The sequence below is a fragment of the Hippopotamus amphibius genome, chromosome 16 (genome assembly GCF_030028045.1).
Source record: "Hippopotamus amphibius kiboko isolate mHipAmp2 chromosome 16, mHipAmp2.hap2, whole genome shotgun sequence".
Lineage (NCBI taxonomy): Eukaryota > Metazoa > Chordata > Mammalia > Artiodactyla > Hippopotamidae > Hippopotamus > Hippopotamus amphibius.
This window is the reverse complement of record NC_080201.1, coordinates 59838028-59861834: the sequence shown is the minus strand read 5'-3', so window position 1 is coordinate 59861834 and position 23807 is coordinate 59838028. Positions and strand designations below refer to the sequence as shown.

The 23807-nt window shown below is 49.5% G+C and overlaps 1 pseudogene; it reads right to left on the bottom strand.

Moving 5' to 3' along the window:
• Positions 1-735: 735 nt before the first annotated feature.
• On the bottom strand, positions 736-23088 carry LOC130838141 (sialic acid-binding Ig-like lectin 5; annotated as a pseudogene).
• Between the last annotated feature and the right edge of the window lie 719 nt (positions 23089-23807).

The following is a 23807-nucleotide window of genomic DNA, read 5'->3' as shown; positions in this document are numbered from 1 at the left end:
AGTATAGTTGATTTACAATGTTGTGTTACTTTCTGCTGTACAGCAAAGTGACTCAGCTATGCATACGTGTATATTCTTTTTTATATTCTTTTCCTTTACAGTTCATCCCGGGACATTGAATATAGTTCCCTGTGCTGTACAGTAGGACCTTGTGTCACCTGGCTTACTGTTGATGGGCATTTGGGCAGGTTCCAGTTTTCAGCCATTACAACAAGAGTGCTATGAACACTCTTGTATACATTTAGTGACCATGTGCACGAGCTCCTGTTGGGTGCACACCTAGGGGTCGAGTGACTGTCTCATGTGCTCAGTGTTAGTACAGGGGGACAAACATTTTCCCAAGTGCTTTTACCAATTCTCTCTCCTACCAGCAGTGTAGGAGAGTTCCAGTTGCTCCACATCTTCACCAACACTTGATATTTTTTAAGAAAATATTTTGTATTGTGATGAAGTACCCATGACATAAAATGTACTGGTTTAACCATTTTTCACACGTACAATTCAATGGCATTAAGCATATTCACATTGTGCAACCATCACCGCCATCCATCTCTAGAACTTTTCATTATCTGAAACTGAAATTCTGTACCCACTAAACCTTAACTGTCCACTGACTCCCCCAGTCCCCACCCCTGGCAACCACTATATAGTACTACTTTTTAAATCATGGTAAAAAAAATAACATAAAATTTACCATCTTAACCATTTTTAAGTGCACGATGCAATAGTGTTAATCATATGCACGGTGTTGACCATCAAATCTCTAGAATATTTTAATCTTGCAAAAATGAAACTCTACAGCTATTGAGCAGCAAATTTCTATCTCCCCTCCTCTGAGTCTCCCCCCAGGGACCCATCTGCCTTCTGTTTCAGAGTTTGATTTCTTTAAATACTTCCTGTAGTTGGAATCATGCAGCATTTGTCTTTCTGTAACTGGCTTATTGCACTTAGTGTAATATCCTCAACACTTGATTTCCTTGATATTATTTTTATTATCCTCGACAATGTAGCTATGCAGTTGGCACACCATTGTGATTTTAATTTGCGTTTCCTTGAATGCTTTGGAAGTTGAATACCTTTCTGTATGCTTACTGGCCATTTGACTATCTTGTCTTTCTGTTCGGTTGTCTGCCTTTTTCCTATTGATCTGTGGAAGTTTTTTACATATCCTTTAAAAATTTTTTTAATTTATTTTAAATTTTTTATTATTTTAAAAAGTATATTCTTTATTCTGGGTCTCCTTTGTTAGAAACATGTATTGAGAAATATCTTCTCCATTTTTCGAGGTATATTTAGATTTACTTTAAAAAAATAATGTCTTTTCACCTCCCCACCCCAGAAAAGAAAAACAGAAAATAAAATAATACATGTTCTTAAAAACAGTCAGGCAAAATAGAAACATGTGGTAGAGCTGAAGGCTGACATCCTCCTCCATCCTGGAGTAAACTGAATGTGTAACAGTGTCGTTTACCACCCCCACTTGACACTTTTCCCACTTGACAATGTACCTGATGTATATTATCAGAGGCTAATGGATGTTTACAGAGGAGGAAACTGAGGCACAGAGAGATGACGGGACTTGCCTGATATAACAACCTTAGTGTTACCAGGGCCTGGATTTGAACCCGGGACTCTCCGTGACCTTCAGCCACTCACTCCAAGGAACTTCACCTTCTCATTTATAAGCTTTGGCTCGGAGGGCAGTCAAGTCTTCAAGAATCAGTGCCTGACACACATTTCCCTTAGAGGTGCATTTTCTGAGCTCCAGCCAGCTCCTGGGGTGGGGGCGGGGTCATCAGTTCCTGATCTTGATCTCTGAGTACTCAGTGGTGTCCCGGTCCTGAAAGTTGTGGGTCCTCAGCCCAAGGAAGTTGAGGTTGGCATAATGGAGCTCCTGCTCGTTCTCTGGGGTGGAGGTGGCTGGAGCTGGGATCTGGTAGTCGGAGGGGCTGTCTGAGCAGGATTCATTGAGGTGACCCTGAGTGGGACGAGAAGAGGGCTTCAGAGCTGGCCTTTGAGGTCTGGAAAAGGGAACCTCGGGCTTGAGGGGGGCATTTATTCACTTATCCATTTCACACCCAATTCCTGAGGATTCACTCATTCATTCACTCATTCATACCTTTAATCATAATGGTCTGTTCTGCTTATTACTCATCTCACTGAATCCTTACAACCTCCCTCCATAGATGACATAAATGTTACCCCCACTTTACAAAGAGGAAAACAGACTGAGTGAGCAAGGTGAAGTGATTCTTCCACAGACAAGATCCCTGATCTTTGACAGTCTATCAGGACAAGGAGACGATATGAAATTGTCGCACACTCAAAACTTATTGAACTGCAAATTGTGACTTGATGGACAGAAGCAGGGTGCTGTGGATGAGAGTCACAGAGGTCTGCAGGAGACCTGCACTGCCCTCCAGGGGCTCACGGTGTAGTGGGGACAGGCCTGTGATTATTACAGGGATGCATGACGATGGTCTGCCTGGTACAGGGCAGGGGAATATTTAAATGACATAAATTGGCATGACATTAAAAAAGAATGAAATAAAACAGAAACAGACTCACAGACATAGAGAACAAACTTGGGGTTGCCAAGGGGGGTGGGGTGGGGAAGGGATGGATTAGGAGTTTGGGACTAGCAGATGGAAACTATTATATATAGAATGGATAAACAACAAAGTCCTACTGTATAGCACAGGGAACCATATTCAATATTTGGGATAAACCATAATGGAAAAGAATATGAAAAAGAATGTATATATATGTATAACTGAATCACTTAGCTGTACTGTAGAAAACTATACTTCAATAAAATAAATTAAAAAAAAAGAATGAAATGATGCCATTTGCAGCAACATGGATGGACATAGAGATTATGCTAAGCAAAGGAAGTCAGACAGAGAAAGACAAACATCTTATGACTTCACTTACATGTGGAATCTAAAAAAATGATACAAATGAACTTATTTACAAGACAGAAACAGACTCAGACAGAAAACAGACCTATGGTTATGGGAGCTGTGGGGAGGGATAAATCAGGAATTTGGGATTCGCAGAAACACATGACTACATATAAAACAGGGTCCTACTGTATAGCACAGGGAACTATATTTAATATCTTGTAATAAACTATAATGGAAAATAATCTGAAAAATAATATATGTATTCAGTTATATATTTATATATATATATGTATATGTATAATGGAATCATTTTGCTGTACACCAGAAACTAACACATTATTATAAATCAACCATAGTTCAATAAAAAAAATTAAAAAAATTAACTGGGGCAAGAAAGATGATTGAGGGCTTGACCAGCGCACGTGGGGTGAGGACAGAGGAAATCTCACATGGCAATGCACAAAGTCACAAAGAACGAGCCTCGCCTGGCGTTACAAGGATCCTGGAACTACTTACGATGTGGGGCAGGGGTGGGGGGATTTGCACGCCAGCAAGCATGTCTGCAGCACCAGCTGGCTGTCAATTCTGACACTGTTAAGGGCTCAGTCCCACAAGACTGCCCCATCCTCAACCTCACATGCCAATTGCAAGACCCAGATTGTCACCTGTGCTTCCGACCGGGCAACTGTCAATCAGAGATCCCCACCATCCCCTTCTCAGGTTCCATTAATTCACTAGAGCAGCTCACAACTCAGAGAAACATTTCGCTTATTAAATTAGCTGGTTTTTTAAATAAAAGGATGTAACTCAGGAACAGCCAGATGGAGATGTATAGGGCACGGCATAGGGAAAGGGCACAGAGTTTCCGTGCCCTCTCCGATTGCCTCATCCTCCTGAAGTCTCCACTTGCTCACCAACCTGGAAGCTCTCTGAACCCCATCCTTTGGGGGTTTTATGGAGGCTTCATTCCATAGACAAGATTGACTGAATCATTGGCCCTTGGGCATTGAACTCATCCTCTAGCCCCTCTCCCATCCTTGGAGGTCACAGGGTGGGACTGAAAGTTCCAATCCCCCAGTCGCATGGTTGGTTCTCCAGGCAACCAGCCCCCATCCTTAGGTGCTTCCTAAAGGAGACACCTTTATCACTCCCATCACAGGAAAGTTCAAGGGTCCTAGGAACTCTGTGCCGGGAATAGAGGATAAAGACCAAATATATATTTCTTATTATAAAGCATAATATCATAGAATATAATAAGCTCACTTTGTGGGGAGGGACAGGATGCCAACTGGAGAACTTGGCAGAACACAGATCACAGAACACCCGACTGAAGAGTTTGGACTTGATTCCCTAGACCTGCACTGTCCACAGGTGGCTCTTGAGCCCATGAAATGTGGTGAATCAGAACAAAGATGTACTGTGAGTACAAAATAAATACTGGAGTTCAAAGTCTTTGTAGAAAGAAAGAAAGAGAGAGAGAAAGAAAAAGAAAGAACGACAGAAAGACGGAAGGAAAGAAGGAAGGAAGGAAGGAAGGAAGGAAGGAAGGAAGGAAGGAAGGGACTTCCCTGGTGGTCCAGTGGTTAAGAATCCACCTTTCAATGCAGAGACGTGGGTTCAATCCCTGGTCAGGGAAATAAGATCCCACATGCCATGTGGCAATTAAGCCCACCTGCCGCCAACTACTGAGCCCATGCACTCTAGAGCCTGTGGGCCACAACTAGGGAGCCTACATGCTGCAACTAGAGGGAAGCCCGCGCACAGCATGAAGACCCAATGCAGCCAATAAATAATAAATAAATAAATTAATTAATTTTAAGAAAGGAAGGAAAGAAAGAAATATCTCATTAATAATTTGTATGTTTATGTTGACTATTGATGACATGATATTTGAAATGATAATACTTTGGCTATGTTGGGTTAAATAACATATTATATTAAAATTCACCTCAGGTTCCTTTGCACTTTGTTTTAACATGGCTAAATTTTAAGTTATATATGCGGCCCACATCATATTTCTGTTAGATCTAGACTGTGGGGAGCAAACACAGGGTGACCGCGTGACAGCTGTTTGGGGAATTTCTTGCTGAGCGCTTGTTCAGGGAGGAGAGATGGAGCCAGTGACCCAGGAGAGACAGCGTGAGGGCTCATCAGAGAAGGGGCCAAATGGAGAAGAGCTTTGCAAAAAGGAAGATGGACAGGACTTGGGCAATACTTGGCCCTGGGGAGTGGTGGTGAGGGAAGAGGAGAGGGTGATTTGAGTGCAACAGGAAATTCAGGAGAAAGAACAAATTCGGAAGCAGGAGGGGAAGGAAGTCATTTTTTGAGGTGCTGAGTAAGCTGCCATGGCCCCTGTGTGGGGACATGTGTCCAGTGGAGACACTGGATGGAACGTTTCCCATCACTCACCCGGGAGACAGGACTCAATTCTGGACTGACAGCATCTCTGCTTGATGCCTTCTCCACCGACTTCTTCCTGTAGATCTTCACTCTGAAAAGAGAAACCAGGGCCTTTCAGCTTGGTGCCTTGCTGTAGGGAGCCTGGAAGGACTGCCTGAGGGCAGGCTGGCGTCCAGCTGCAGAGACCATGACTAGAGCACGCTCCCTCCTCCAGGACGGCCGGCACCAGAGTCCAACTTGGCCAAAATGTCAGGAGGCTACGTTCCTGATGCCGCTTCAACTAACAGTCCCCCTTCCTGGCTTCAGAGCTCTGCCAGGGCCCTCAGCTCTGAGCTTTGAGTTTTGAAGATTCTTTGTTTCCCCACCTCTCTTCCCCCCTTGCCCCCTATTCCACCACCTCGGGAAGACTTGTCCCAAACCAGGACCACCACTCACACAAAGAAGATGAGGCAGAGGCAGACAGCCAGCAGGGCTGTGACACCAGCTCCCCCAACGGCCCCTAGAACCATACCGGTCCTGGATCCTGGTCTCCCTGCAGATAAGAGACCTGGGGTGACCTCCAGTTCCCCTAAGCAGGCACCTAAGTGACCAGCCTTCTCCAATCCATGACCCACGAATGTGCCCACTTGTATCCAGGACTCTGTCCTTTGTCCTCCATCCTTCTAGATGACTGCAGCCTCCTGTGCCCCCAACCCCCTCCCTAGCCAGCTGACAGAGGATCCTGAACTCTAGTCCCCCTTTGGCCCTGAATCAGGCTCATTTCTCTTCCTCTCGGGGTCTTCCAGGACCCAGACTCGTGTGTCCCCTTTTCCCGGACACGGCCCTTCTTAGCCCCTGGACCTGGCAGCAGCAGGACAGTGGCGCTCTGTTTCCCATGGCCAGTCTGGGCCTCGCAGCTGAGTCTGAGGCTGGAGCTGAGCCCCTCGGTGAGGCTCAGGGAGCTGTTGGCCCAGGGCTCAGAGGAGCTGAAGGTGACCTTGAGGGAGGTGTTGCTGAAATTCTCCTCCAGCAGCCCGTCCCCCAGCCGCCAGAGCAGGGAGGGGGCCTGCTGGGCTCGGGAGGAGCAGCTGCAGTGCAGACCATCGTCCTCCTGGGAGCAGGAGGGGCCCAGCAGCTGTAGGGGGTCTGTGGGGAGAGATGGGAGGAGTCAGAGGAGCCTCCCGCCTCCCTGGAACCCAAGCGTCCTTCCCCCAGGTGTGTTCCAACTCACTTTTCACTACGAGGTTCAGAGATGCTTCCTTGGAGCCCAATGGATGCTGAGCTCGACAGACATATTTCCCAAGGTCCTCCAGTTCCACCCGGGGCAGTTCCAGGACCCCGGGGCTTGAGGAATTTGAAGGGCTCAGGGTGAGGCTCCCCCGGCTCCAGCTCATCATGGCAGGAGGGTTGCTGTCGGTGACACAGTCCAGGCGCAGAAACTGGCCCTCCTGGACTGGAAGAGATGGGCTTTCGCCCAGTGTTTCAGGTCCTGACAAAACAGAGAGAATGCTAGCCTTTGTCTGTCTGTCTGTGTCTGTCTGTCTGTCTGCCTCTTCCATTGCCTAATGGCTCATATCATCCTGATTTGTAGCATTTGTCAATTTTCTCTGTGTAAAAACTCCCATCTTGGCCAATTTCAAGCATCTAATTTGAAGCCACTGAACCCAGAAGTGGGAAAAGATGGACACAATTGCACAACTGGATCTTACCAACCAGTTAAGAGCCAATCCCAGTACATCACTGAATGCAACTTAAAAAAAAAATGGCAGGACTTCCCTGGGGTTCCATGGTTAGGATTCTGTGCTTTCACTGCAGAGGGCACGGGTTTGATCCCTGGTTGGGGAACTAAGATCCCAAAAGCCACACAGTGTAGCCAAAAAAGAAAAAAAGAAAAAGAAAAAGGCATGTTTTTGCCTAGCAAAGTCACCATACACTAAGTCAAGGGCTATTTTTTTTTTTTAGCAGCAAACAGAAACTTTATTCATTGGACAAAGGATGGAGAAGGAGGAGCTCATGTCCTAAAAATACTTTCTCCGCATTACAGGCAAGGTGAAATTCCTGTAGAAAAAGGTGAAGGAGGTTATGGGGTACAGTGATCTTTTATCATCCTGACTTGTGGAAACGGGTGGCAATTTTCCAGAATGCAGCTCACACCTCTTTTCAGCCCTCGTGTGGTCCTTCAGTGTCTAGGTCAGAAGCGGGTCTAACCAATGTGGCACAGTAGGGCAGAGATCTTATTACAATGAGATGGTAATGAGCTGTAGAGAGACCTTTGTCCCAATTTTTAGATTTAGCTAGCTTTTGCTGGTTTGTTGTGGTTAAGCCTTCTTCTTCTAATTATGTAGAAACAACTAGAAGATACAGTCAATTTTGGGTTTTCTGCCAGTTTGTCCAGAATAGGGGGTTTACCAGAAGTGGGGGACTTCTTTACCTCCTTGCCCAAGACAGGTGCACTTATTCTTTAGTTTAGGTACAGATTAAGGACCCTTGACTTGCTCCCCTGGGTGACAAAAGTTTTCCTTATTTTATTGACAAGGAAACCGAGACTCGGTGTTAATCCTAATTCTGAAATAAACATGATTACTATACATTGGATGACTTCTGTCTCCTAAAGCCACTGTGTAGCTCTTTGTTTTCAGATAGTCAAATGGCAAAGTTATAATAGCTTCCTGTTCTTAATTTGTTAATACCAATTTAATCCCTAAGATTAAAGGTGAAAATAGATTAATCTCTTCTGATACATTTTTTAAGATTGAGCAATAGGGAATTCCCTGGCAGTCCAGTGGTGCCGTGGTGAGGACTCTGTTTTCACTGCCAAGGGCCTGGTTTCGATCCCTGGTGAACTAAGATCCCACAAGCTGCAAAGTCAGGGCCATTATTAGGCTGGAAATAAATCCTTTCAACTAATACACAGGTGATTGCCTTAATATGAAAAAAGATTCTTCAAATCATCAAGAAAAAGTCCACAAAGAAATACACATGGTTTTTAAACATAATGAAAGATATTTAACCTATTCACAAAATGATAATGCAAGTTAAAAGTGACGGTGAATTTGCTTAGGGTGTCAGCAAGGATGAAAATGTTTAGCAGGGAAATAGGCACATAGCAGGGGGTAGTATAAACAGAACAATTTACATCTAGCTCGATTTGGCAATATCTGGAGAAATTACAAACATATCCTTTGATCTAGGGCTTTCTTCTCTCTCAAAAGTTATCTTCCAGATGCACACATTTGTCTTGTCTTTGCAGAAGATTGGAATCACCATAGTTTTCCACTAACAGGGGACCTATTAAGTACTTTATCGTATAATACACTTCTAATTGAAAGACCATGGGATCATCATTAAGAATGAAGGTTTCCTCTGTACTGATACAGGAAAAATGTTCAAGATACACCAAGTTTGAGAAAAAGACGAGTTCAGTTCATAGAAATGTACCAATGTCGCTTTCTTAGTTGTGACAAATGCGCCATGGTGATGGAGGGTTTTAATGGTGAGGGGTGCTGGGTGAGAGATTTGTGGAAAGTCTCTGTACCATATGAATCTAAAATTACTCCACATGAAAAGTTTACTAACAATAATAATAATAGAGATGCAGAACACTGTGGGTAGTATGGTCTTCACATATGTGTGTGTTTTTAAATGTATATTTGTAGGTTGTATTCGAGAAGAGAAGCAAGAGGGGAGGTGCACAAGTGCTGAATGCTATTTTATTCTTATTGCATTTTGCTAGGGACTGAACTGTGTTCTCCTCAAATTCATACGTCAAAGCCCTGCCCCCCAGTGTGGTGGTATTTGGAGGCATTTGAATGGGTCTTCGGGAAGTGACTAGGGTTAAATGAGGTCATGAGATTGAGACCCTCACAACGGCATCAGCGCTCTTATAAGAGTTACTAGAAAGCTCGCTGGCTCTCTGACAGGTGAAAATGTAGCCAAAAAGCAACCATCTACAAACCAAAAAGTGAGCCTTCACCAGGAACCCCATCAGCCAGCACCTTGATCTTGGACTTCCCAGCCTCCCGAACCATGAGAAATAAATTCCCGTTTTTTTAAGCCACTCAGTCTCTGGTATTTTATCATGGCAGCCTGAGCTGACTAACACACATTGTATGCTTATTATTTTATTTTATTTATTTTTAAACTACATTTTGTTTTTTATTTTATTTATTTATTTATTTATTTATTTATTTATTTATTTATTTATTTATTTATTTTGGCCGTGCTGTGAAGCAGGCGGGATCTTAGTGCCCTGACCAGGGATCAAACCCACACCCCCTGCACTGGGAACATGGAGTCCTAACTACTGGACTACCTGGGAAGTCCCGTATGCTTACTAGGTTCAACAATAACATTACAATGAGGGAAGGAAACTGAAGGAGTAGGTGGGGTCTAGATGCGAAGGAGACGGAGGGCAGGATTTGGGACAAGGATGTAGCCCTGGCCGTGGGGACAGCCACGTCCATCGGGCAAAGGAGAGGCCATGTGACGCCCCGTGAGAGCAGGGTCAGCAAATGCGGGAGGCCGGTGTGCAAGCTGATGAACCGAGGGGGGCTTCCCCCTCTGCCGGCCCCACACCAGTCCTGAGCCTCTCTGCCACCAGAGTTCTGAACCCCGGCTCTGCTCTGAAGGGCAGAGGTGGACCCCACTTCCTCCACACCCCTGGAGAAGAGACATTTTGACCCACCTGTGCCTTCTTTCTGGAAGACTCTGATGGTCAGCTTCTGGGGCGCATCTGGACAGACAGACAGAACTGTCCCCTTTTCAGTGGCAGGAACATGGGCGTTGGCCCTTTTCCCACAGAAACATTACAAATAGGAAGGGGTGGAGTAGGTGTCCTCTTCTCCTCCTCCCCGGTTCCAGCTCGCAGGGCCCAGCACCCGGGAGCCCAGGCCCGCCTCCCCCTCCCCATCAGCCCCTGCCCGCAGGACCCGGCCGTCCTGGCCCCGCACTCACAGGACACGTCGAGCCTGAGGGTCCTCTCTGTGCTCACGCCAGCTCCGGGGAAGGTCACTCGACAGGTGAGGCTGGTGCTGTGGTCCTGGGGCCCCGGGGTGAGGGTGAGCACTGAGGAGTGGGGTGTCTTGGGGTGCAGGGAGGTGAGGGGGACCCCGATCCAGGAGAAGGTGGGGGGTGTCCCCCTCTCACAGGCCCATGGCACCGCACAGGTGATGTTCCTGGGGCGGCCAGATGCTAGGGTCCCCTGGACGTGGATGTCGGGTGTCTCTGTCAGAGCTGAAGAGGAAAGACACAGACCCAGGCCCTGGAGGGGGGACCTCGAGTGTGCCCCCCAGAGCTTTCTCTGCCTCAGGCCAGCCCCAGCGTCCTTTCCTCCTGGGCCCCCCTGGGTCCCTCCCAGGATGAGAAGACAGGGGTTCCCCTCCCTACCCTGCTCTGGGGGCCCTCAGGACCCGTGCCTGTGAGTCCTCTCCTTGACCCCATCCTTACTTGTCACATGTAAGGAGAGCAGGTACCATAGGTAATTATATTTCACAGTAGGCCCTCTCTCCACCCTAAAGAAGTATGTCCCTCTGTCCTCCTTCTTCACATCTCTGATGTCCAGGGAGCAGTTGTAGGTGCGGGGGTCTCCAAGGAGGTGGAATCGGTCCTGGGTCTCCGTCAGCACCTCACGATCTGGGTTGTTTGTGGCCACTGGAAGATCCCGGCTGAAACTGGGCCCTTCTCGGAACCAGTAGCCGTAAGCTGGGACAGAGTCGTCCCAGTTGTCCCAGGGATAGGAGACGGAGCAGGGCACGCGGACGCACAGGCCCTCCTGCACCGTCACGGACCGCTGCACGTCCAGCCAGTATCTCGCATCCTGAGCCCGGGACCCTGCGCGGGAACGAGGATCCGCCGCAGCCCCCGCCCCGCCCCCCCCTCTCCCCGCCGCCCGCAGGGGCAGCAGCAGCAGCAGCAGTGGCGGCGGCAGCAGCATCTTTGGGGTGAGAGTCGTGGGGCCTTGGTTTCACAGGATCGAGAGGAAGCCCCAGCAGGAAGCTCCGAGCTGAGGTCAGAAAGGTGACCGACCGCGGAAGAGGAACTTGGCACCCACGCGCTGCCGGAGCCGTGTGGACCTTGGAGAGCAACCACTTCTACTTTCCATGTGAGGCCCCGATGAGGGCCACAAGCAGCGAGCGCAGCCCAACCGTGCCTCCCCGCTCCCTGTCCGCAGCCTGTGCCTCCTGCACCTCTGTCCACAGCAGGAAATCAGGCCGGCCGGTCCCCGCTGGGGGTGGGATGCGGGAGGGGCAGCTGGGGATGCTCCGGGCAGGAACGGCAGGGATGGGTCCCGCCCCGGGGTGAAGGAGGTTACTGAAACGTACAGGACAACGGCACAGGAGCACCTCCCCTTTCAAGGGAGTGGAGTCCAGGGTGAGAATGCGACGGACGTTTCCTCCAACCTTGAGAACTTCTTGAACGCCCCAGCTCCTGTTGATTCAGTGTGACATGGGGGCAGCTCAGGTAGGAGCTGGGAGGAAACCCAACTGCTCTACGCAGCTAGACGGTGAGTTCCCAGGTGTAAATGGACAGCGTGGATGAGACCAGGATCGAGGAGGGAGTCACCAGGACGTGACCCTACAGGTGGTCCTGGGGCTTCCTGACCTGCTCACAGCCCCCAGCTCCCAGGCCTCCATGGTGTTGACTGCAAAAGCCATGCTTCTTGGCCAGGCATTGGGAGCAAGACGACAGCCCAGCGGGACCCTGGCGGCCGGGGTGGGGGGGATGCCAGCCTTCAGAGGTAGGTGGGCCTGGCCCTTCTCCCTTCCAAGCTTCAGTTTTCTCATTCGTCACACGGAAGGGTCACAACGTTCAACCCTCGTCTGTGGGAGAATCTGATATGAGGACGGAGGTGGGCATTTCCTACAGACTCTGGTCTTGTAGGTCAAGTGTCTGGCCCTGCCCATTCCTCAGGGGTCATTCTGAGTCATACCCTCAGCAAGAAGGTCCTAGTGGTCAGCACGTCCCAGGGACTTCCTCATCTGAGGCCTCCAGTGAGGGGGTCAGGGGCACCGGCTCTGCAGCTAGGTGGCTCCAGGCTCAAGCCTGGTTCCCTAATGCTTGCTGTGCCACCTCAGGAAGGGGCTTAACCACTCTGTGCAGAGTGGGGTGCCTGTGCTCACAGAGGGTTGGAGGCTGAATTGTGGCACCCCCCCAAATTCATATGTGCATGTCTTAACCCCCGTACCTCTAAACGTGACTGCATTTGGAGACAGGGCCTTCAAAGAGGTAATTAAGGTAAGATCAGGTCATTAGGGTGGGCCCTAATTCAGTAGGACCGGTATCCTTGTAAGAAGAGATTAGGACACAGACACACACTGAGGAGCTACCGCGTCAAGATACAGGGAGAAGACGGCCGTCTTCAAGCCAAGGAGAGAGGCCTCAGAAGGAGAGATATGTATATATATGTAGAATTGAATCACTTTATATGTAGAATTGAATCACTTGGCTGCTGTACAGCAGTAATTCACACAACATTGTAAAGCAACTATACGTCAATTAAAAATTTTAAAATTTTAAAAATTAAAAAAACTAAAAAAAGAAAAATAGAAAGAACAAAAGAAAGAGCCAGCCCTGCTGGCTTGATCTCAGACTTCTAGCCTCCAGATCTGTGAGAAAGCGAGTATCTGTTGTTCAAGCCTCCCAGTCGGTGGTACTTCCTTATGGGAGCCCCACCAAGTGAGCCCATGGGGTCACCCCAAAAACGCGATGTGTTCATACAAGTGAAGTGTTCAGAGCAGCCTGGAGTGTCCCACGATGGACGCAGCCCACACAGTGGCCAGCGGTCAGCCTGCAGGATGGGGCTGCTCTGAGCACAGGAGGAGAAAATGGAACGAAAGATGTGGTAACCTCTGCTTCTCCTCCATGCACTGATCTCTGATCTCAGCTGGCTCTTACTTCACTTTGGCCACACTTCTGCTCCCCTCCCCAGGACAGGACGTGCTGAACAGGCCTCTGCTTGGGCAGTCCCTCTGCTGGCTGAGCTGGTGGCTGCTCTTGCACCCTGGGTGCCTGTCTCCCATCTGCTGAGCAGAGTGTCCTGGGGGTGCTGAGCTGAGGCGAGGCCGACACTGGAGGAGAACCAGCCAGGGTCAGAAAGGGGATTAGAGACACAGTCACAGTTGGGCGTGGCCAGGGCTGATGCAGCAGGGAGGACGAGGCTGTGGGAGCCCCGAGGAGGGAGAGAGGACGTACCTGGAGGATGGGACAGGTGAGCTCATTCCTGACAATATGACGATGACCCTTGACTGTGTCTCAGTCAGGGTTTGGGAAACGCTGGGTCTCAGTGTCGGTCCTTGGTTGGGTGTGGGGACTGGGATGCCCTGACTGTGCATTGTTCCTCCAGTCCTGGGGTCCTAAACCAACTCGCCTTCTTCTTACCACTTTCCAGAGTTCTCCTTCGGTCATCTCTTGCACCATTCGCATTGTTTATTGTTGTGAACAGAGGCAGGAAGCAGGGAACAACCAGCCAATGTCATCTTGTCTGGATTGGAAGGTTAACCATCGATCTTCAATGTGTTGAGTCACATCACGCAGCCTGACATGATCATAAACAAAAGTCTGACTCAGCTCTTCTTTCTGGGTGTGTGGGCTGGGTCTGCACATCAGGCATGTTTTCACACCACACCAGAATCTTTCATTTGTTCAAGTGTCACTTTATAAACTGGGGCATCATGCATTATCCCTGCCGTGGTTTGGGTGTTGCTGGTATTTTTAGGGCTGTTTCTGCTTAACTGAGTTTTAGTTAAATTAGAGTGTTAGGCTTTTTAGGAGGAAGTTTACAAGCTCCTGCTTCCCTCCACCTTCTCAACCCAGACATAAATTTTGAACTCACTTTGAATGATAAGAGGGTATTAGCCAGATGACTTCTTGGGGATGGGTCTTCCTGGAGGAGAGATGCAGATGCATCAGAATGGGGTACTTAGAGAATGGTTTGAGGGATGGGTGGCTTGGGATACAGTGATGGAGAAGCAGATTAGGTGAGACTAAGAATAAACTAGAACAGAGGTCAAAAAACTACAACCCTGGAGCTGCCTGTTTTCGTGAATAAAGTTTTAATGGCACACAGCCACATTAATTTATTTGCAAATTGTCTATGGTTCCTTTTGCACTACAGTTGAATAGTTGAAACAGAGACCATATGGCTTGAAAAGCCTAAATAGTTACTATCTGGCCCTTTATCAAAAATGTTTCCTGACCCCTGATCTAGAATGCCAGGTTGAGAAGCTTGTAAATTATTCTTTTGGGTTGAGGAGAGAGCAGTATCTTGGCTACGGTCAGTTCTAAGCTTTAGGAAATTCTTTAAATGTTATTATTTGATTTTGGCTATAGCAGGACTAGTAGAAGGCAGGGAGGATGGAAAGGGAAGATTTGGGAATGGAGAGAGATGGTGCTCAGGGTGGTCAGGGAGGGGATCCATGGGAGGGTTTTGAGTAAAGAGTGAGACTGACATGTAGCCAATGTGGTACCTGGGACAGGACATACCCAGCCTCTGGGTGAAATGTGCTAACAAACAAACAAACAAAAAGTGGGACTTCCCTGGTGGCACAGTGGTTAAGAATCTATCCGTTAATGCAGGGGATACGGGTTCCATCCCTGGTCTGGGACGATCCCACATGCCACGGAGCAACAAAGCCTGTGCACCACAACTACTGAGCCTGTGCTCTAGAGCCCGCAAGCCACAATTACTGAGCCCACATGCTGCAACTACTGAAGCCCGAGCTCCGCAACTAGAGAAGCCACCTCAATGAGAAGCCTGCTCATCACAATAAAGAGTAGTCTCCTCTCGCAGCAACTAGAGAAAGCCTGTGCGCAGTAATGAAGACCAGGAACGAAGGCCAAAAAAAAAAAAAAAAAAAAAAAATGTTGCCTACCATTTCGGTAAACAAAGGATGTTGCCCACCTTTAAGCCATCAGTCACTGCAGCCTCCCTCAAAGGTGCACCCTGAGGGGAATTCAGGATGGAGAAAAACACAATACTGGCCCTAGACTGTTAAGATGCATATCTAAGGAATAATTTCCAATGAGCTCAGACTCTTGCATCTTCCCATACATAGAAAAGCACTGAAGTCATTACCTTGAGATGTCTGATTTTTGTGATTAGCAGTGATCTTTTGACATTCGATTGTTTGTTTGTTTTCAGCAAAAACTCCTATATATCTTGGCTCCTCCCATACCTCGGCTCCTCCCATACCTCTTTGGAACAGTTCCTCAGAGTTATCTGAGAGGCTGTCTCCCAGGGTATAGTCCTCTGTAAGATCCCCAAATAAAACACAACTTGCAACTTTTAGGTTGTGTGGTTTTCTTCAGTTAACAAATGTCACAATGTATCAAGATTTCTGTTGCATATTTCATACTTTCATTTAATCCTCACAGCAATCCTGTGATGCTGGACTTCTCACATCTATTTCACCAAAGCAGAAAACCAAGACATGGAGGGGTAAGTCGGCTCTCATGATATCATACTCTTCATAAATGAAAGAACATGGACTTGATCCCAGGTCTCTCTGATTGTAGAGCCTAAGATAGTTCCAATATAGCAGGAAACTCACAAATGGTAGTTCATAAACCCATTGCCTATGGGGATGTTAAGTCTCTAAGAATCAGCCTATGGGTCCCCCTTCCTGTAGAGGACATGGACTTCCTGGCTGGGGCTGAGGCTGCATTCGGTTCCTCACTTGATCCTGATCTCCTCATATTCTGAGGAGATCTGCATGCTCTCCTGAGGCTGCATCCCGTGAAAGACGAGGGAGGCATAATGCAGCTCCTGTTCTGTTCCCAAGCTGGGGGTGGCCCCTGCCGAGCTTGTGGGGTCAGGAGGGTCCTCTAACTTGGACTCCTGCTGGAGACCCTGTGCGGAGAGCAAAGAAAGGACTCAGATCAAGGTAGTTTTGGGTGGGGGGAGAAGGCAGTGAGGGTCCACAAAATGAATTTGACTCTGGGACAGAACATTTATTCATCCTTCCATTCTGTTACCAAACGTTTCTTAAGGTTCCATTTATTCAGTCATCCAACAAATATAACGCAATAGATTGTTTTCCAGTTCTACTGAATGCTCACACAGACCTATGTAGAAAATATTATTATGTTACAGGGAGAGAAACTAAGCCTCAAGGGAGTAGGTACTTCCCAAGGTCACACATCTGTGGCTCACAAACTCAGCTCCTGGCCCTCTGAGGTCTCCCATGTGCCCAACATTGGATATACAGGATGGGGGTTTACGGAAAAACTCACTTCTCCTGTGTGTCTCTCCTTTACTCTCACACTATTACCACACTCACAACACTTCTGCCACCAGATGTGTGGGTTCTTTTTACCCCCATATCAAGCAATTCTCCCACACCAGCTGAGTGTCCTACAATGTAACACAATTCTGATACTATCTGCCTGGAGACAGTGTCAGATCCCACAGGTTAAAGGCTCAGTCCCATGAGACGGCCCCTCCACCCCACTTCAGATGCCAATCACAAGTCCAGGTTGTCACCTGTGCTTCTGACCAACTGGCTATAAATCAGAGGTTTATATGACCTTCTCAGGTTCAATTAATTTGCTAGAGTGGCTCACAAAACTCAGGAAAACCGTTTACTTACTAGATTACTGGTTTATTATAAAAGGATACAGCTTACGGATGCATGAAAAGTCAGATGAAGCGATACACAGTGCAAGGTATGTGGGAAAGGGTGCAGGATTTCCATCCCCTCTCAAGACACATCACTCTCCCAGCACCTCCACGTGTTCACCAGCCAGAAGCTCCCTGTACCCCATACTATTGGGATTTTTATGGAGGCTTTGCCATGATTAAGTGATGCATCTCTCCAATGCATCAGGCTTGTTCCAACCTCTGAGCCCAGGGCTTGTGGCTCCCTCTGTTTAGAGCCCTTCAAGGACTCCCACCCCCAGGACTGTCCCTTCCCACTCTCCCACTGCATTTCCCTCCATAGCTCTTATTTCCTGCCCATTTCCTGTGCATTTGCACTACTTACCTGTTCATTGCTTTCACCAGTGCCACCCCACTCCCCTCCCAATAAATGTAAGTCCTTGACAGCAAGTGAACTTTCCACTTGCAGCACACATCTTTGTAAAAATACAGATATTACCCAAGCATCCAGAACAATCAACAAGTGGGAGATAGTTGCTGAAGGAAGAGATGAATGCATGGGTAATGGATGTGCTCAAAAACCTCAGTGGTGGCCACATTAGTCAGAGCTCAAGAAATAAATGAAAGTCAGGGTTCAGAGGATGAGCAGGAGTAGAGCTGGTTGACATGGACATGTGAGGAGAAGGGGACAGATGGGCAATGACTCTGAGATGCAAAAAGCTTACTCTGCTTGAGCAAGCCAGTTTGGAAGAGGTGCAGCATTAAAGGTGACTCTGGTTTTCCTGCCCTAAATGTCAATCAAGTTGTTTGGCAGTGTGGAGAAGCGGTGCATTTCAGACTTGGGCAGCGTGGGACAACAGTCTTTGATGCAGGTAATGCAGATGTTCAGGGGGATGGGGGAGGCTTCAGCAGGATAAGAACTAAGAGGGGAGCTCAGCTCAGAGGGAGTGTTTGAATCAAGCTGTATTTAGAAGAAGCACAGACATGCTTTGCAGTGTATCAATGCAAGAAGAGGAGATGGGGGGCTGGGATGGGCCAGGGGTAGGTCTCTGGTCAGGAGTCAGGAACAAGAGTCCCATCAGTGAGATGGAGAACCCAGCAAAAGAAGTATGTTTAGGGATGTATTAACCATGTGTATGTGATGTTTTGACACCTGGGGCTTTTCTAACCTTCCAGGGACTGCCCCTGCCAGGGCTAGTCAATTTCTAGAGAATCTAAGGCAAGCTTGCCCTTCATATTGCAAATCAATTAGCCCAAAGCTCATACCCCCAAGCACTTCCTTTATCAAGCTCTCTGGACCATTATCCTTCTGCTTTCATCACCCCAGGGCCAGGTACCGGACAACTAGAAACAGCTCCTACACTCTAGAGCATTCTGAAATCATTAAAAGTAGACAGTCCTCAGCCTGCTTACCCTGCCTGTTCCTTCCCACATAAACCATAATAAAATCTCTTGCCCAGGTTAGCCCCCTCACTCTCTCTGCTTTCCAACAGATCCTGGTGCTGCCTCTCATGGCCCTGTGTGGTGTGGCATGCCCCCTCCTCTTGGGAACTGTAATACCTGTTTTTCCCATGGCAACCATTTCCTGTTGGCCTCACATACCTGAATAATAATAAATCCTACATTTTCAAACAAGCAGGAAGGGGAAGAGTCTATTTCTGGACATGCTGAATGGAGCATGGCTGTGGGCCACCCCAGGAGATGTGCAGGGCAGGCTGCGTTGCCAGGATGTCCATGTCACTCACCAGGGAAGCTGGCTCTATGGTAGGGTGGATGTCCTCTACACCCACTGTGGTCTTGGCTGCCTTCTTCCTGTAGGTCTTCACTCTGATGGGAGACACCAGGGTCTGTGACACAGGGTCTCTCCTTTGAGGCTGGAGTGAGTGACTAAGGCAGGTCAAGAGTAGGGCGAGCCCAATATATCCAGAGAAAACCATAATTCAAAAAGATACATGCACCCCAATGTTCATTGCAGCACTATTTACAACAGCCAGGACATGGAAGCAACCCAAATGTCCATCAACAGAGAAATGGATAAAGAAGATGTGGTACATATATACAATGGAATATTACTCAGCCATGAAAAAGAATGAAATAATGCCATTTGCAGCAACATGGATGGACCTAGAGATTGTCATAGTAAGTAGGTCAGACAGAGAAAGACAAATATCATATATTGCGTATATATGGAATCTAAAAAAATGTACAAATGGACTTATTTACAAAATAGAGCTAGAGTCACAAATGTAGAAAACAAACTTATGGTTACTAAAGGGGAAAGGAGAGGGGATAAATGGGGAGATTGGGGTTGACATATACACACTGCTATATGTAAAATAGGTAATAAGGATAATTAATTATCTACATTAATTAATTAATTAATAAGGATACTTAATATAGCACAGGGAACTCTATCAATGCTCTGTAATCACCTATATTGGAATAGAATCTAAAAAAGAGTGGATATATGTATATGTATCACTGATTCAATTTGCTGTACACCAGAAACTAACACAACATTGTAAATCAACTCTACTCCAATAAAAATTAAAAAAATAAAAATAAGGACTTCCCTGGCAGTCCAGTGGTTAAGACATGCACCCAATGCAGGGGGCATGGGTTCTATCCCTGGCTGGGGAACTAAGATCCTGCATGCCACAGGGCATGGCCAAAAACAAATAAATAAATACACATTTAAAAAAAAAAAAAAAAAAGAAGAGTAGGGTGAGCCCAGGAGCCATTGTAACAAGATGGTAACAAGGTCCCTTCCCCCTCCCAGCTCCTGGATCTGGGACCAGGGATGGGAACACACTCATGAATGGCTAGGTGGCTACTAGCAGGATTCTCACTACCCTTGCATCCCACCACCCTTTCTCTGGGTCCTCACAACCCCTCCCGGCCCCTCTTCTTCTCCACCTGCCCACACCCAACCCAGCTCACGTGAAGAAGATGAGGCCAAGGCAGAGGACAAGTAGCATGGTGACACCAGCTCCCCCAATGGCCCCCTTAATCACTCCTGTCCTGGTCCCCGTTTCCCCTGCAGACAAGAGAGACTTGGGGAGAATTCCAACCTTGACGAGCAGACATGAGTCTCTTCCTCTCCTCAGCATGTAGAGAGGGGCGCCCCTCCCTCCCCACCCAGGGTTCAACCCCTAGGTCCCCCCACTCTTTGTAGGACCTCAGCCTTTTCCAGAAGGACATAGACTTTGCGACACTTCCTCTCCAGCCCCCATACTCCCAACAAACTTCAGCTCTTCATACAGTCAGCTACTTCTCCATCCAGGGTCTCTCTGCAACAGATCCCAGGCCTGGCCACAGCAGGACTGTGAGGCTCTGGGCCCCGTGGACATTCCAGAGAGACAGACAGACAGAGAGCACTGCAGGATGCTGAAAAGCCTTGTCCCTCCTTCCTCCCAGGGAGGATGTCTAAATCTGCTCTCTTGGCCTCTATCTGCCCTGTCACTCAGGGTCCACGGTCGTCTTTTGCGCCTCCAGAAGGAGGGGGAAGCAGGAACCTTCTCAGATCTTCAGGTCAGACTCAGACAGCTCTCTTGGCCCTGGCTGGCCATGCCTCCTGGGACCCCAACACCCAAGGTGAGGGATGTACATCTGGGCATCACCTGTCAATAGTTTGATGGGCACTGCTGACAGAGTCCTAATGGGGCTCACTGTCCAGTTGGGGGACCAGATGTCATGACCAATGGGAATAGAGCAGTGAAGGGAGCGTTGGGCTCCAGAGAGGGGTCAGAGTGAGGGCTGAGGGCTGACACTCAAAAAATGGCCCAAAGAGATGTTGGGGCAATGAAACTATTCTGTAAGATACTATAATGGCGGATACATGCCATTATACCTTTGTCCAAACCCATGCAATGTACAACACCAAGAGTGAACCCTAATGTCAATTATGGACTTTGGTTGAAAATGATGTGTCAGTGGATTCATTGATCATAACATGTACCCTCTGGTGGGGGATGTTGGTGGGGGGCGGCTGTGCATGTGTGGGAAAGTGCAGTGGGGACCAGGGAAGTCTCTTTACCTTCTGATCAATTCTGCTATGAACCTAAATCTGTTCCTAAAAACAGAGTGTATTAAAAAAAATATGCTTCCCCCAAGGCCTTCAGGGACTGGAGAAGGATGAAGAGCACATCTAGAATGGGTAGCAAGGAAGGTGTAGGTCATCTTGGCAAGACCAGAGTCAGAGGATATTGGGGGAAGAGATCTAACAGAGGTTTCTGGCGTCTAATTGTAGGACCCCACCCGACTCGCACCATTTGAGCTCTGAAAGTCCAGCTCTGACCCACCCTGAAAGAGACCTCACTCCAGTCAATGCCCCATGGATGGGGGGGAGGGGGAGGTCCTTCCTACCTGTGCCATCCAATAGGCTGATACCTCGGGCTGGGTTCTGTGGAGCACCTGGGTCTGGGAGACAGAATTGCCTTCTTCAGTGGGAGGAATGGGGTGAGATAAGTGAAGCCATTCCCCACTCCCCAAACACACCCAGAAGCCACAGAAATGCAGAAGGGACAGGGCTTCTGTCCTACTAGGCCCCCTCCTCAGACCTCCTCCAGGGTAAGAACACCGAGCACCCCCAACCTGGCCTACCTGCCCCCCACCCTCAGGCTCCCGGCGACCTCACCCCTCACTCACAAGTGACATTGAGCTGGATGGTCTTTTCCACGGTTACCCCACTCGTGGGGAACGTCACCTGACAGGTGAGGTTGGTGCCGTGGTCCTGGGGAGCCCAGGAGGGAGTGGACAAGTTGGAGGGGAGTGAGGGGCCAGTGGGGACTGCTGGGCACAGTGGCCATGGAGGCTGAGGACAGGGGGACACCACTGGGTTCACCCACAAGGGGGTCTCTGGTCACCAAGGTGGGTCCTGCATGAGGCAGGGAAGCAGCCCGGCCCTGAGCTGGAAGAGGCCCTGCTCCGGACAGCCGGGAAAGGGGCTCCCTCCTGCCTGTGCTGTTTTCTCCCAAGACACTGCTTGCTGGGTTCTGTGGAGCACCCGGGTCTGGGAGACAGAATTGCCTTCTTCAGTGGGAGGACTGGGGTGAGATAAGTGAAGCCATTCTGCCCCCTCCCAAACACAGCCAGAAGCCACAGAGATGCAGAAGGGACAGGGCTTCTGTCCTACTAGGCCCCCTCCTCAGACCTCCTCCAGGGTAAGAACACCAAGCACCCCCAGCCTGGCCTACCTGCCCCCCACCCTCAGGCCCCCGGCGACCTCACCCCTCACTCACAGGTGACATTGAGCTGGATGGTCTTTTCCACGGTTACCCCACTCGTGGGGAACGTCACCTGACAGGTGAGGTTGGTGCCGTGGTCCTGGGGCCGAGGGGTGACGGTGAGCACTGAGGAGAGGCGGGTCCTGGGGCCCAGGAAGGTGAGGGCAGCTGACATCCAGGAAAAGATGGGGGGCGTACCCCGCTCACAGGCCCAGGGCACAGAGCAGGTCAGGTTCCAGGGCCGGCCGGACGCCAGGGTCCCCGGGAGGAGGATGTGGGGTGTGTGGGTGAGGGCTGGTGGGGAGAGGGGGAGATGGGGGCTCAGGAGGAGAGGTGGAGGGTCGGCCCTGAGAGAAGCCTCAGGCTTTGGTCCAGCTCCTGCCTCTGAGCCCCCACCTGCTTTACCCCGACTCCCTCCCAGGAGGGGCTCCCCATCCCAGTGTCGCCCTGGGACCCCCATATCACTCCCTCTGGCCTCTCCCAGACCCCGCTCCTTACCCGTCACATGCAAGGAAAGCTGTTCAGATTTGTAACTATATCTCGTCCTTTCTCCATCCACCCGAAAAAAGTATGAGCCGTTGTCCCTCCTCCTGGCGTCTCTGATGTCCAGGGAGCAGTCTTTGTAGTCGTGGGTGCCCCCAAGGAGATGAAATCGGCCCTGAGTCTCTTCCTGAACTTCACGATCTGGGTTGCTTGTGGCCACGGGGGCGTCCAGGAACTCCCTGGCCCCTTCCCGGAACCAGTAGCGGTGAACAGGGGAGGAACTCCAGTAGTCCCAGGGATAGAAGGAGCAGGGCACGCGGACACACAGGCCCTCCTGCACCGTCACGGACCGCTGCACGTCCAGCCGGTAGTCTCTCGCATCCTGAGCCCGGGACCCTGCGGGGGAACCAGGATGAGCCCCGCCCCCGCCCCGCCCCGCCCCCACCCACCCCCCCGCCGCCCACTCACCTGCCCACAGCAGAGGCAGCAGCAGCCGCAGCATCTCCGAGGTGGAGGGTTTCTGGGCGTCCTGGGTGTGAAAAGGGAAGGGGAAGGCGAGGGCGAGGCAGGGCTGCGGGGAGACCCACGGGAAGCTGGGGAGGAGCCCGAGACTCGGCTGTCCACAGAAGAGGAACTTCAGGGAGGGCGCTCGTCCCCCCTGCGCACAGAGCGGTCGGACACCCCTCGGTCCAGAGACCCCGGAGACCTGCCCAGAGAGGAGCAGACAAGGAGACCCCTGTCCTGCCCCACATCTCGGGCGCGTCCCTCCAGCACCAGAGCCTGGACCTCTGAGGACAGCGAGGGGTGGGACACGGTGAGCCTCCTGAAGTTGTCCTGTCTGAGCACCGCTGTCTACACTAGGGAGCTGCTCAACTCCTGCCTTGACCTGGAGGGTCACAGCCTCACCTAGACCCTCGGGTGTTCGGTCCTGCAAGATGTAGGGTTCTTGAGGGTCTGTGTGAACATCTGGAGCACAAGACAAGACAGGGCTCCTGGGTGAAGAGAAGGCACCTGCCAGTCATCCATTCACTGTTAGTCAACAGTGAGCACCTCTGGGTTGGTGAGCTGGAGACCAGACGGGATACGACTGACCTGGTCCCTGCCCAGGAGATGCTCCCCACGCGGTCCCATCACTTCCTCCCCAAGCAGGCAGAAGTGCTGGGCTTTAGAGCCACATCACTGGTGAGATTGCCATGTGTCCTGGCAGCATATTGGGTATTT